This window comes from Artemia sp. Qi Xiang Cuo, chromosome 2 (genome assembly GCF_049724085.1).
Source record: "Artemia sp. Qi Xiang Cuo chromosome 2, ASM4972408v1, whole genome shotgun sequence".
In the NCBI taxonomy this organism is placed as follows: Eukaryota; Metazoa; Arthropoda; class Branchiopoda; order Anostraca; family Artemiidae; genus Artemia; species Artemia sp. Qi Xiang Cuo.
In genome coordinates this window covers 79,033,162-79,045,892 of record NC_142795.1, presented here as the reverse complement: position 1 = coordinate 79,045,892, position 12,731 = coordinate 79,033,162, and the positions used below count along the sequence as shown (strand labels likewise).

At 32.1% G+C, this 12,731-nt stretch overlaps 1 pseudogene; it reads right to left on the bottom strand.

The window, feature by feature from the left end:
* Positions 1 to 11,402: 11,402 nt before the first annotated feature.
* On the bottom strand, positions 11,403 to 12,393 carry LOC148955652 (L-lactate dehydrogenase pseudogene; annotated as a pseudogene).
* Positions 12,394 to 12,731: the final 338 nt, after the last annotated feature.

Sequence of the window (12,731 nt, the reverse complement as noted above, 5' to 3'; positions counted from 1 at the left end):
AGTATTGTATTCATAAAACCTTACAGTTTCATGAAATGTAATTGAACAAATACAAATGGATTTCCAACTAACGTAAGGAGCAAGTTTAAACCTTAAAGCGAATGTAAAATACTGTGTATATAAGAAGGAATGCCCCCTTCTCAACACTTGGCTCGATAAACAAAAGAATTTTTAGTACTTTGAACAAACTTATCTTTACAAAGGTAAATTATTTTTGAAATTTGGGAAAAAAAGACAAAACTTCAGAGTAAAAAGTAAGGATCTAAGGAGGAGACAGCCCGCTTCATATAAAGAATAATCTTTTCAAATAGGTTTCAAGTCTGTTTCTTGCTTTCAGTTGAAAAGCTCTTTTTTTATTCAACTTCTGATTGTTTTCCAAATCATACCCAGACCTAACCAAGATACAATTTGAGGTACATGTCCCTTATATCCCTGGTTAATTGCTTTTAAAATATGTAAATCCATAATTGGACGTGTATTAATACCGTCCTATGTTTGAATTTTCAATATCAATTTTGGATAAAATTTGAATATAGGCTAGGCTACTTAAAAAAATGGCGATGAATAGTAATTTTGGTAAGAAGTCCTTGTTAAGATTAATACAAAATAATTTCGGTTGGAAGAACAGAAGTATTATTATTTTTGCGAATGGAAATTCTGTGAGAATTTTGATCTTCTACATAACTGAAGCCATCACGACCTCTAAAATAGGATGTTCTTATCGGAAAATACATTACATAGATTTGTTTAAATAAATTGAAGTACTTTCTAGAAGTAGAAAAAGAAAATAATACCATTTAAAATTGCTGAAAACTAAGTTCCTTGCAGTATTTGCCACCCCAAAGAAATTTCCTGGTGGGGCTGATGATGACCTGCCTTGCCTTCCACCTCTCTGCTGGTAGAAATGGGAATGCAACATTTTTGCTGTATAGCGAAACAATTTAATTAATTCCTACTCCCCTACCTCTTTCAACATTTATCTGAAGCCTCGTGAAGAGTAAGCAGTTTGTCCATTAAAATGTAATTTTTTAGGAATCTACTACCCCCACCTAAACAATAACTCACCTCCCTCATTATAGCTGATCCGCAATTACAGATCACCAAACGTAGCCTAATTTCATTACAAATAAAGGGCATCAACTCGGTTGAATCCTGTACTGCCACCATGTGGCATTGCTTCTTTTAACACTGGAAAGCATAAAATGTAGTTATTCATACTTTTAAATCAATTAGCTTCTCAGAATTTTAAATTGATTGCAAATTCATCCTCTTTGGGGTAAAGTTGTAGTTTTGTGCCATAAAACAGCAAGAAAACAAGGCTTTCCCCTGGTCCATTCTGTATGGTCACTTAAAAAGAAGCTTTAAATTTACGTTTGAATGAGCTCCCTCCCAATTATCTTGGACCTTTGGTTTGATACAAACAGCCCTAGGGGGAAAAAAACAAAACAAATAAAGATGCATCGACGATGTTTCTTTTAAAAAAAAATGCGAAATTCCACATTTTGAAGATTGGACCTTGAAACCTCTACGGTAAGGTTCTCTGATATGATGCACCTAATAAAGAGCTTTTCAATAAGATCGCTTGTTTTTTCCTGAGGGGGGGGGTCCTTTTTTCAAAAAATCAGGCCAAGGCTCTCAGTTTTTTGGTTTTGGGTAGATAACAATAAACTGAAAGAAATTTAAATATTTAGAATGAGCATAAAAAGCCAATGCTGCCGGTGTAGCAATTGTCACGAGAATTAAATTTTTAGTTTTTGTGAATATTGGTCCAAGTCGCTCTTTACTTCCAGTTTTTTTTTTTCGCAAACTATTAGATAAGATTCTCTTGTGACGAAAAATTTTTTGAACTTGTTCATTTTTTTTTAGTTGAATAGGACAATAAAAAGAAAGAGGGTCAATTTGGCAGCTGGATAGTAAGTTTAATTTTTTTTCTTTCGCTATTCTATTTTTTTCTTAATGTATAAATATATAACGGGTTTAAGTTCGAGGGGAAGAACTGTCCTGTTATGAAAGAGGTATATTTTACATGGCCGTTATAAAATCAAAACGATGTATCTGTACAGGCAGGATGATTTTTGAGTATCTCTACTCCTTGTGGAAAGTATTTTAAAGCGTAGAAAATTGTATAAAGGCAATTCTACAACTGTTATAATCTACGAAAGCAATCTTTCTGTAATTTTGGTTTGAGTTTGATTTTCTTTTAAAATTAAATGCATAATAATTAAATATAGGCCTATTATTGATTAAACAAATTGATCATTTTGCCAGGAATCCTTGCGGTTTAAAATTTACTGTATTTTGTTTCATTTTGCAGGGAATTTAGCAGCTTTTTTTATTCAAAAGTTCTTTTCTAAAAGTATTTAAAAATAAACTTATCCCTACGAAAAAAATTCCTGAAATATATTCCATGTCCCCCAACCACCACTGATATTTTGGCGTTTGCCCCCCCCCCCTGGAAAATTTTCTGACGGCACCCTTGTATTTTACAAAGCACTTTTGTGAACTACCTAGGCCAAGTTCTTGTTTAATTGCCTCTCTCTTCTTTCAAAATCTTTGACTGCAACCTAATTTGACAGAGCATTCCCATTTAGATAATATGTTGAAACATTCACTTATCATGTTAGCCGATACAAGTTGAAACCCTGACTTTTTATAACCTGTAGACTGGTATTTATGCCTGACTATTGAAACTAAATATGCAAAAGTTCAGGAGTTTCTAATATAAAACTGATGGTAACATCTTTCAGTAGAAACAAATAAACTTATGAAAATGTCTTTTTTGAATTAATTAGGAAAAAAAACTGATAGCCCATCTACATCAACAAAAACCCAGTTACTATGTTTGCTCTTACCAGAACTTTTCATTAAACATACAACATTTGTTTTGGCTATTACTATAAAGTTTTGCCAGAGCATTTCTAGCAGACTTTTCTACAACATCTGCTCTTTCAAAGAGAATTTTAATCTGTAATTTTGAATAGTTTTCGTAATCCTGGTAAAACATTCGTGAAATATTTCTCAATTTACGAAGATCAGCCTGCATTTTTGCCATCTTTTTGACTTCTGATTGTAATTTTTAACTTTGTCTTTATGCAATCTTTGGTACAACCTCGCAGATGTTTTAATTTGTTAATTACAGCTTTTGTCACCCCAGTATCTACCTATTATTCTGGTAGCAACTTTTTTCTTATATATGTTTTGGATAATTTCTTAGACCACACTGCTTTTCCATTAAAAACAAAAAAAAAAATTTTAAACAAGAAAAACGGGTTTTAATTTTCTATAAAGCAGTGAAATACAAAACAATTAATTATGCACAAAAGCTCCGAATATTTCGGCCCCACATCCGGGAGCCGCTCTCAACGGAAAAAAAAAAAAAAAAAAAAAAAAAAAAAAACTTAACTTAAATCACAATACTAAACACATAAAGAGAAAGAAAAAAAAAAAAAAAAAGAAAAAATATAAAAAAAAAAAAAAAAAAACTCAAAAATTAAATAAAAAATTCCATGCACTGAATGTCTATAATTATTCAACACGCCGCCTCCCAGTGTATAAATGGAAAAATATTAAATAAATACTTCCATGCACTGAATGTATATAATGATTCAACTCGCCTCCTCCCAGTATATAAATGGAAATCTATCAAAAATGAAGAATATATTTATACTTAGACCAAAACAATAAAAGGTCAACTAACCCCCGGCCCATAACCCCTAATTAAATTTCACAAGTTCATCAACCAATTTATGAATTATAAATTTAATGGATTCGTTTGGTTGCAAGCTTAGCTGCAGCTCGTTTACTTTTCTCATCATTTAACCCATTCTGACCTTTGTTCGCAAGGTCATCTTTCGTTTCAGAAACATTATTAAAATCAGTACTGGTTGAATATCTTGCCTGCATTTTAATTAAAGTATTATAAATTGAATTGATCCCCAATTCGCCATCATCTCTATTTATACCAGTACCCCAATATAGTATCTTTTTTATTTATATAATTTACCTGAAGCTTTGTAAAAGTCCTACCGACGTATCTACTATTTTTTTTTGATCAAATAAAATACTGTGATGAGGAAAATTATAAAGATGCTCTGCAACAGCTGACTCAAACGTTTCTGGTGCTTTGTTTTGTTTAACAGGGTAATCTATTGCATTCTTGTGTTGCTGTAGCCTATTTTCTAAAATCTGGTGTGTTCTTTCTACATAAAATTTACCACGGGAACATGAAATTTTGTATACTGCATTTTGCAATTTTCTCGGTACCTTGTCTTTCCCTTTATTTAACAACGAGCTTATATTATGTCCTGATTTAAATGCTGTATTTATATTGTGTTTTTTTAATTCTCTTCTTAATTTTTGTGATAAAATTGGTATAAAAGGCAAAGTTATGTAATTTGTTTCTTGATTTGACCCATCTTCTTCTAATATTTTTGGTTCCGTCAACTTTTTTTCCTTTTTTCAATTATTTGAGAAATCATATTTTCCGGATAGCCATTACCTATTAGAATATACTTAATAAAAATTAATTCATTTCTTATGTATCCTGGTGATGCTAATTTTAATACCCTATCAACTAAAGAAATAACCAAAACCCTTTTTACTTGGATTGGATGATTTGATGTGAAAGACAAATAACGGTTTTTACTAGTCGGTTTACGGTAAATTGAAAATGCTAGTTCGTTATTATTTCTATGGATCAAAATATCTAGAAACGGTAACTTATTCTCTGTTTCCTTTTCAATTGTAAAAATCAATTCTCCTCCCAAATTATTTAAATGTCCCAAAAAACCTTCAATTTCTGATTCCCCGTAATTCCAAATAACTAAAATATCATCCATACATCTGCCCCAAAATTTAGGTTTAAATAAATATGTTTCTATAGCTAAATTTTCAACATACTCTACATAAATATTTGCTACCAACGGACTTAAAGGCCCTCCCATTGCTAAACCCCTAATTTGATGGTAAAAATTATCTCTAAACGTGAAATAGTTAGTATACCTGCTAGTTATTCTGACTAAATTTAATATAGTTTCCAGTTCAATTCCCGAAGGTAATTCTTCTATCTCATTTTTTCATCCAATCCAGGTAAAAAGAGGTTTGGTTATTTCTTTAGTTGATAGGGTATTAAAATTAGCATCACCAGGATACATGAGAAATGAACTAATTTTTATTAAGGATATTCTAATAGGTAATGGCTATCCGGAAAATATGATTTCTCAAATAATTAAAAAAGGAAAAAAAAAGTTGACGGAACCAAAAATATTAGAAGAAGATGGGTCAAATCAAGAAACAAATTGCATAACTTTGCCTTTTATACCAATTTTATCACAAAAATTAAGAAGAGAATTAAAAAAACATAATATAAATACAACATTTAAATCAGGACATAATATAAGCTCATTGTTAAATAAAGGGAAAGACAAGGTACCGAGAAATTTGCAAAAGGGAGTTTACAAAATTCCATGTTCTTGTGGTAAATTTTATCTGGGAAGAACGCAACAAACTTTAGAAAATAGGCTACAACAACACAAGAATGCAATAGATTGCGCTCTAAAACAAAACAAAAAACCAGAAACGTTTGAGTCAGCTGTTGCAGAACATCTTTATAATTTTCCTCATCACAGTATTTTATTTGATCAAACAAAAATATTAGATACGTCGGTAGGACTTTTTCACAGCTTCAGGGAAATTATATAAATAAAAAATATAATATATTGGGGTACTGTTATAAATAGAGATGAACCGTAATGTGGGATCAATTCAAATTATAATAGTTTAATTAAAATGCAGGCAAGATATTCAACCAGTACTGATTTTAATAATGTTTCTGAAACGAAAGATGACCTTGCTAACAAAGGTCAGAATGGGTTAAATGATGAGAAAAGTAAATGAACTGCAGCTAAGCTTGCAACCAAACGAATCCACTAAATTTAAAATTCATAAATTGGTTGATGAAGTTGTGAAATTTAATTAGGAGTTATGGGCCGGGGGGTTAGTTGACCTTTTCTTGTTTTGGTCTAAGTATAGATATAATATTCATTTTTTATAGATTTTAATTTATATACTGGGAAGAGGCGAGTTGAGTCATTATATACGTTCAGTGCATGGAAGTGTTTATTTAATATATTTCAATTTATACACTGGGAGAAGGCGAGTTGAATCATTATAGAAATTCAGTGCATGGAAGTGTTTATTTAATATGTGAGTTTTGTTTCTTATTTATTTATATTTTTTCTTTTGTTTTTTTTTTCTTTCTCTTTATGTGTTTAGTATTGTGATGTAAGTTAAGTTTTTTGTTTTTTTTATTTAATTATATTTTTTTTCCGTTGAGAAAGGCTCCCGGATGTGGGGCCGAAATATTCGGAGCTTTTGTGCATAATTAATTGTTTTGTATTTCACTGCCTTATAGAAAATTAAAACCCGTTTTTCTTGTTTAAATTTTTTGTTTTTTTTTTATATGTTTTGGTATTCTTCATCATTGTGATAACGCTCCTTGATCTTTTGTTTGGCTTGCTCAATTGTTGCTTCTCTATAAACTTCATCATTGTGATAACGTTCCTTGATCTTTTGTTTGGCATGCTCTATTGCTGCTTCTCTAAAATTTCATCATTGTGATAACGCTCCTTGATCTTTTGTTTGGCTTGCTTAATTGTTGCTTCTCTATAAACTTCATCATTATGATAACGCTCTATTGTTTGGCATGCTCAATTGTTGCTTCTCTATAAACTTTATCATTGTGATACCGCTCCTTGATCTTTTGTTTTTTTACTTATCGATACGCTTGGTTGGTTGAAGACCTTTGCTTTTCTCTTTTCAGGATGCTATTTTTGTTGTTTGTGAAGTACTGTTTTTTTAAGTTACGTATAACTCGCTTAGAAGGCGTCTTATTGTTAAACAATATATAATTGTCTTATATAAATAAACGTTACTGAAGACACGTATCAAGTATCAAGAACCTAACAAAACATAAAACTAATTTTTAAATTTTCAGATATTTTTATAGTTTGAATTAAAAGATTAAAATTATTGCTCAGATATCATTAATATTATTGCAGTTTACATAATAACTTTAGCTATTCTGAACTAAAAACTAAAATAAATAAAAATTGAATTTTATGTCTGAAAATACAAATTCAATACCGCGTCGGGTAGTTAGACCTTAACCAAAAATAACCAAAAAAAAAATTTAGTTTTAAAATGTTAAGGTATTTTTCTAGTTTGAATTGAAAGAATCAAATTATTTCTCGGATACTATAAATATTTTTGAAGTTTACATAATAGCTTTAGTTACCCTGAACTGAGAAAAGAAGGAAAATAAAAATTTCTTGTCGAAACATAAACGTGTATAAATATTGAATTTACTTATTATTTCATATAAGCGTATAACTCGCTTAGAAGGCATCTTATGCTATTTGATCTATGTTCTAAATACTACTTTTATGTATATTCTTGACGTCATAACTTCTTGTTATGACTCCAATAGCCCCCCCCCTCCTAGGACATCCTCTGCACTTTCACAATGGCATTAAATCAGTGACTATATAGCTATATAAAATTGAATAAACAAACCGAATACCAATGTGAAATAGACAAAATCAAATATTTCCCGTTTCCTTTCTGTTGGGTGAGTCAGTTCTTGGAGTCAGTGGTTTATTTTGGAGCCAACCTAATTTTACGTTATTTTTTTTACACGAGCTTTTTGTGTGTGTGTGTTTTGTTTTTTTTTATCAAACTTACTTTTCTACATAATCACCTATGTATAATTATAATCACCTGCATAATCACCAATATATAATTGTCTTATATAAATAAACGTTACTGAAGACACGTATCAAGTATCAAGAACCTAACAAAACATAAAACTAATTTTTAAATTTTCTGATATTTTTATAGTTTGAATTAAAAGATTAAAATTATTGCTCAGATATCATTAATATTATTGCAGTTTACATAATAACTTTAGCTATTCTGAACTAAAAACTAAAATAAATAAAAATTGAATTTTAAATCTGAAAATACAAATTCAATACCGCGTCGGGTAGTTAGACCTTAACCAAAAATAAAACTAGTTTTAAAATGTTATCCATTATTTAAACTTAGTACTAAAATAAAATAAAATTATCTTGTCGAGAGATGAACGTGCATAAATATTGCATTCACTTATTTACGTCATATAAGTTTACCTATATACGATTATAACGTCATTCATCAAGCTTGTAAATAAAAATGCAGTTTTTTTGTCAAAACCGATTTTATTTTAAAACATATTTTATCTTTAATTACAAAAAGGCACTAGATGTAGCAATTTCCTTTAAAATGAGCCATTACACAGCTCTCTACAGCTCTCTATGATTTTCCAGTGCCCAGCTAGCTGAGGAGGAAAATCAAACGGAAAGAAAAAAGATGCTGTATGTGGAGAATATCATGGTTGAAGCCACTTTTACTGGTTTTCAAGCCAATATATTTTCCTTGTTATTCAAGCCAAGGGACGGTAAGTTTCCTATATAGAGATTTTGGACAAGGCGGTTCTGATAGTGTATTTCTTGTTTTGATGTGGCTCTATTTTTCGGAGTTATGGGTTGCATTAGTTTTTAACATGGGACGTGATCGTCTATTACTAGGTTGCTAGCTACCACTGCAACCCGGATAAAATAAAATAAAAATTGACTTTTTCAATTTTACGCTACGTCATACATGGTTATTAGTACACCATCGGTGTTAGATATTGCACTTATTACGTCATATACGGTTATTAGTAGAGAATCGGTAGAATATTCGATCTTCATTATAACTGTTTGAAATCAAACAGTTCGTGGTAACGAACTGTAAGTAAGGAGCGACCCGGCTCAATGGTAACCGAAACTCTAGAAAAGGGGTTTTTGATACCAATAGATATATCAACAGAATCATATTTCAATGCTGATTTCATATATATATTTTTCATTAAGTTTAGTGCTACCCATCCAAAGTTACTTGCCTGAGAAAATTTGGCTGATTTTCAAAAAAAGGGGGAAAGACCCCCTAAAAATTATAGAACCTTAATGAAAATCCCACCATCATATTCAGCGTATCAGAGAACCCTACTGTAGAGGTTTCAAGCTCCTATCTACAAAAATATGGAATTTTACATTTTTTGCCAGAAGAAAGATCACGGATGCATGTTTATTTGTTTGTTTGTTTGTTTGTTTTTTTATTGTTTTTTTCCCCAGGGGTGATCGTATCGACCCAGTGGTCCTAGAATATCGTGGGAGGGCTCATTGGAACGGAAATTAAAAGTTCTAGTGCCCTTTTTAAGGGGCAAAAATAAATGGAGGGCAACTAGGCCCTCTCCCACGCTTATTTTTTTCCCAAAGTCACCCGATCAAAATTTTGAGATAGCCATTTTGTTCAGCATTGTCGAAAATATGATAAATATGTCTTTTAGAATGACTTAATCCCCGAAGTTCCCAGAGGGAGGGCTAAAAGTTATGAACTTTACCCAATGTTAACATATAGTATTGGTTATTGGGAAGTATACAGAAGTTTTCAGGAGGTTTTTTTCTGGTAGTGGGATGGAAGGGTGGGTCGGGGGTTATGTTGGAGGATCTGTTCATGAAGGAAGTTTTCATGGGGGAAGGGAAATTGCCATGAAGGGGGCGCCGGACTTGCCAGCATTATTTATTGGTTGTTGGGAAGTATACAACCATTTTCAGGAAGGATTTTTTCTGGAGGGGGGGGCTAGAGGAGGGGTTACTCTTGATAACATTTCCGTGGAGGATGTTTCTTTGGGGTAAGGGACATTTCTATGAAGGGGGCGCCGGATTTCCAAGCATTATTTAAAAAACGATCAGAAATTAAATTAAAAAAAACTAAGTTTTTTTCAACTGAAATGTAAGAAGGAATATTAGAACTTAAAATGAACAGAAATTATAACGTATGTGAGGGGGTTCTCCCCCAAGTCAATACCTCGCTCTTTACGCTACAGTTTTTTCAGTGCTTTCAAAAGAGCTATCTATTCTAATTAAACGGCCTTTGTGATTCAGGAGTTTGTGAATCAATTTTTTTTTAACTTTTAACGTAAAGAGCGTGGTATTCACTAAGGGGAGAACCCCTTCATATACGTAATAACATATACGTAATAAAAAAAACAATAAAAAACAAGCGATACAGCTCAATAGTAATCGAAACTTTTAAAAACGGAATTTTGATGTCAATAAATGTATCAAAAGAATGTGTTTATAATGCTGATCCTACATATATAAATTTTATTAAGTTTAGTATTACTCATCAAAGGCTACGAGCCTGAGAAAATTTACTCGATTTTTTAAAGAGGGGGAAACATCCCCTACAAGTGAAAGAATTTTAATGAAAATCACACCGTCAGATTCAGCGTATCAGAAAACCCTATTACATAGGTTTCAAGCTCATATCTGCAAAAATCTGCAACTTTGTATTTTTTGCCAGAAGAAAAATATACGAATATAGAAGTTAGTTACGTAAGTTAATTTGTAAAGACATCCATTTAGCAAAAGAAAAGTAAAATTTTTATGCAAATAAAAGCTGCATTAACTAAAAAACGATCAGAAATTAAATAAAAAAACAAGTTTTTTAAACTGAAAGTAGGAGCGACATTAAAACTTAAAACGAACAGAAATTATTCCGTATATGAAAGGGGCTGTCCCCTCCTCAACGCCTCGCTCTTTACGCTAAAGTTTGACTCTGTCTCACAACTTTATTTTTTAAAACAATAAAAACTTATAAAACAATAATAAATAAAACAATAAAAATCTTCTGGCAAAAATACAAAGTTCCACATTTTTGCAGATAGGAGCTTGAAACCTGTTACAGTGAGGTTCTCTGATACGCTGAGTTTGTCGGTGTGATTTTAATTAAGGTTCTATGACTTTAAGAGGGTGTTTTCCCCTTTTTTTGAAAATGAGGAAAATTTTCTCAGGCTCGTAACTTTTGATGGCTATGACTTAACTTGATGAAACTTATATATTTGAAATTAGCGTAAAAATTCTATTCTTTTGACGTATCTATTGATATTAAAATTCCGTTTTTTAGAGTTTCGGTTGCTATTGAGACGAGTGACTCTTACTATATAGTTCGTTATCACGAACTGTTTGACTAGTAAAAAATTAACCGCGTTGTCATCACTGTTGCCCAAGCCGCTCTTTAAAGTAATTAGAGGACAAAATAATTTTCCTTGTTAGATTTTTCACAATTAGAAGTAGTGGAGGAGCCAGGGGATTTTAGCGCTAGCAAACCCACGTTCTGGTTAAAAACTAGGGAGAAAATCGGTGGGTAAATTAGAAGAGAGCCCTCTACATAGGATTTCTGTAGGCGAACGGTCATAAAAGGGCAAAAGAATAGTTCCCTTTGAGATCATGGAAAAAACAGAAAATTGAAAATATGATCTAATAAGTTAAGCCTTTCTGAACTTCGTAAGGAGTATTGGCACTTTTCTGAAGCTGAGCTCTTTCGGCTACACTAAGAGACTGCTGAACTACGTCGGTCACTCTATTTTCACCCGATACACAAGAGACGGAGAGGAATACATGTTTGTCAATACCTTGCATTCCCTGCACAAGTGTTGAAACAGCATAGCACGATCTAGAGTTCTTTAAGATAGCCTGTACAAGTGCAGCAACACTAAGACCAATGGCCCTTGAGGTGTATCCCTTCAGCCTGACAATTTCATAGGCACTCTCAACAACTTTTTTGTGCAGTAGTGTCCATTGCTCGATCTTCTGGTGATTCGATATTGGAGTCATTATCGAGGAGTCTTACTCCAGCTATGTTAAGACTAAACCATACAGGAACACTAGAATCACTATGTTCACCGACAATCCATCATGGCAAGAAGATGGTGCGACATTGAAGCGTTGTAAAGCATAAAGCGGAAACCCGAAGAGTCCAAGTTAGTTCCAGATCCAATAACACGATTCTTAGGTAACCCACTAATTTTTCAGGCAACAGAGGTCAAAATATCAACAGGGTTGCTAACAATAAGAAGTTCTGTGTTTGGGCTATGCTTAACCTATTTGGGCATGATGCTTTTGAAAATCTCTGTATTTCTTTGCACTAAACTAAGACGAGATTCACCCTCCCTTTGACGTGCACCAGCAGTTACAATACAAATCTTTGATCCTGCAGTGACAGAATAATCAGTATTAGCTGATACTTTTATATTTCTAAGAAAGGTTAAACCATGCTGAAGGTCCATCATTTCACCTTTGAATTTATCAGCAACGACATTACAAGTGCCAGCTCACTAGCGATGTTCAGGGTCAAAGTAGAGACAGCACAAGCCATACGCACCTGGCCAGTGCCAACAACCGTGACCTTAGAACCAGACACACAAGCCGCTGATTGAACTTCCTGCATTAATTTTTCAACGAGGGACATCTTTGACGATCTATTGAACATTCATAAGATCCTTTTTTTATATGACGCAACGGGTCACTTAAAGCAAAAAGAAAACCAAACTAATTTAAAAATTTTCAGGTATTTTTCTGATTTGAATTAAAAATTAAAATTATTGCTTAGACATCATAAATATTTTTGTAGTTTACAGTTAAATAAAATAATTTTATTTAAAATTTTCAGAAATTATTCTAGTTTCAGTTGACAAATCGGGTTTGTTTTGTCAAAACCTCCTAAAAATTACAAGCTTCTTATAATGGTAAAAGTTCTTTGTAAAAATATTGATTTTATTTTAAATAGTTTTTTGTTAATTACAAAAG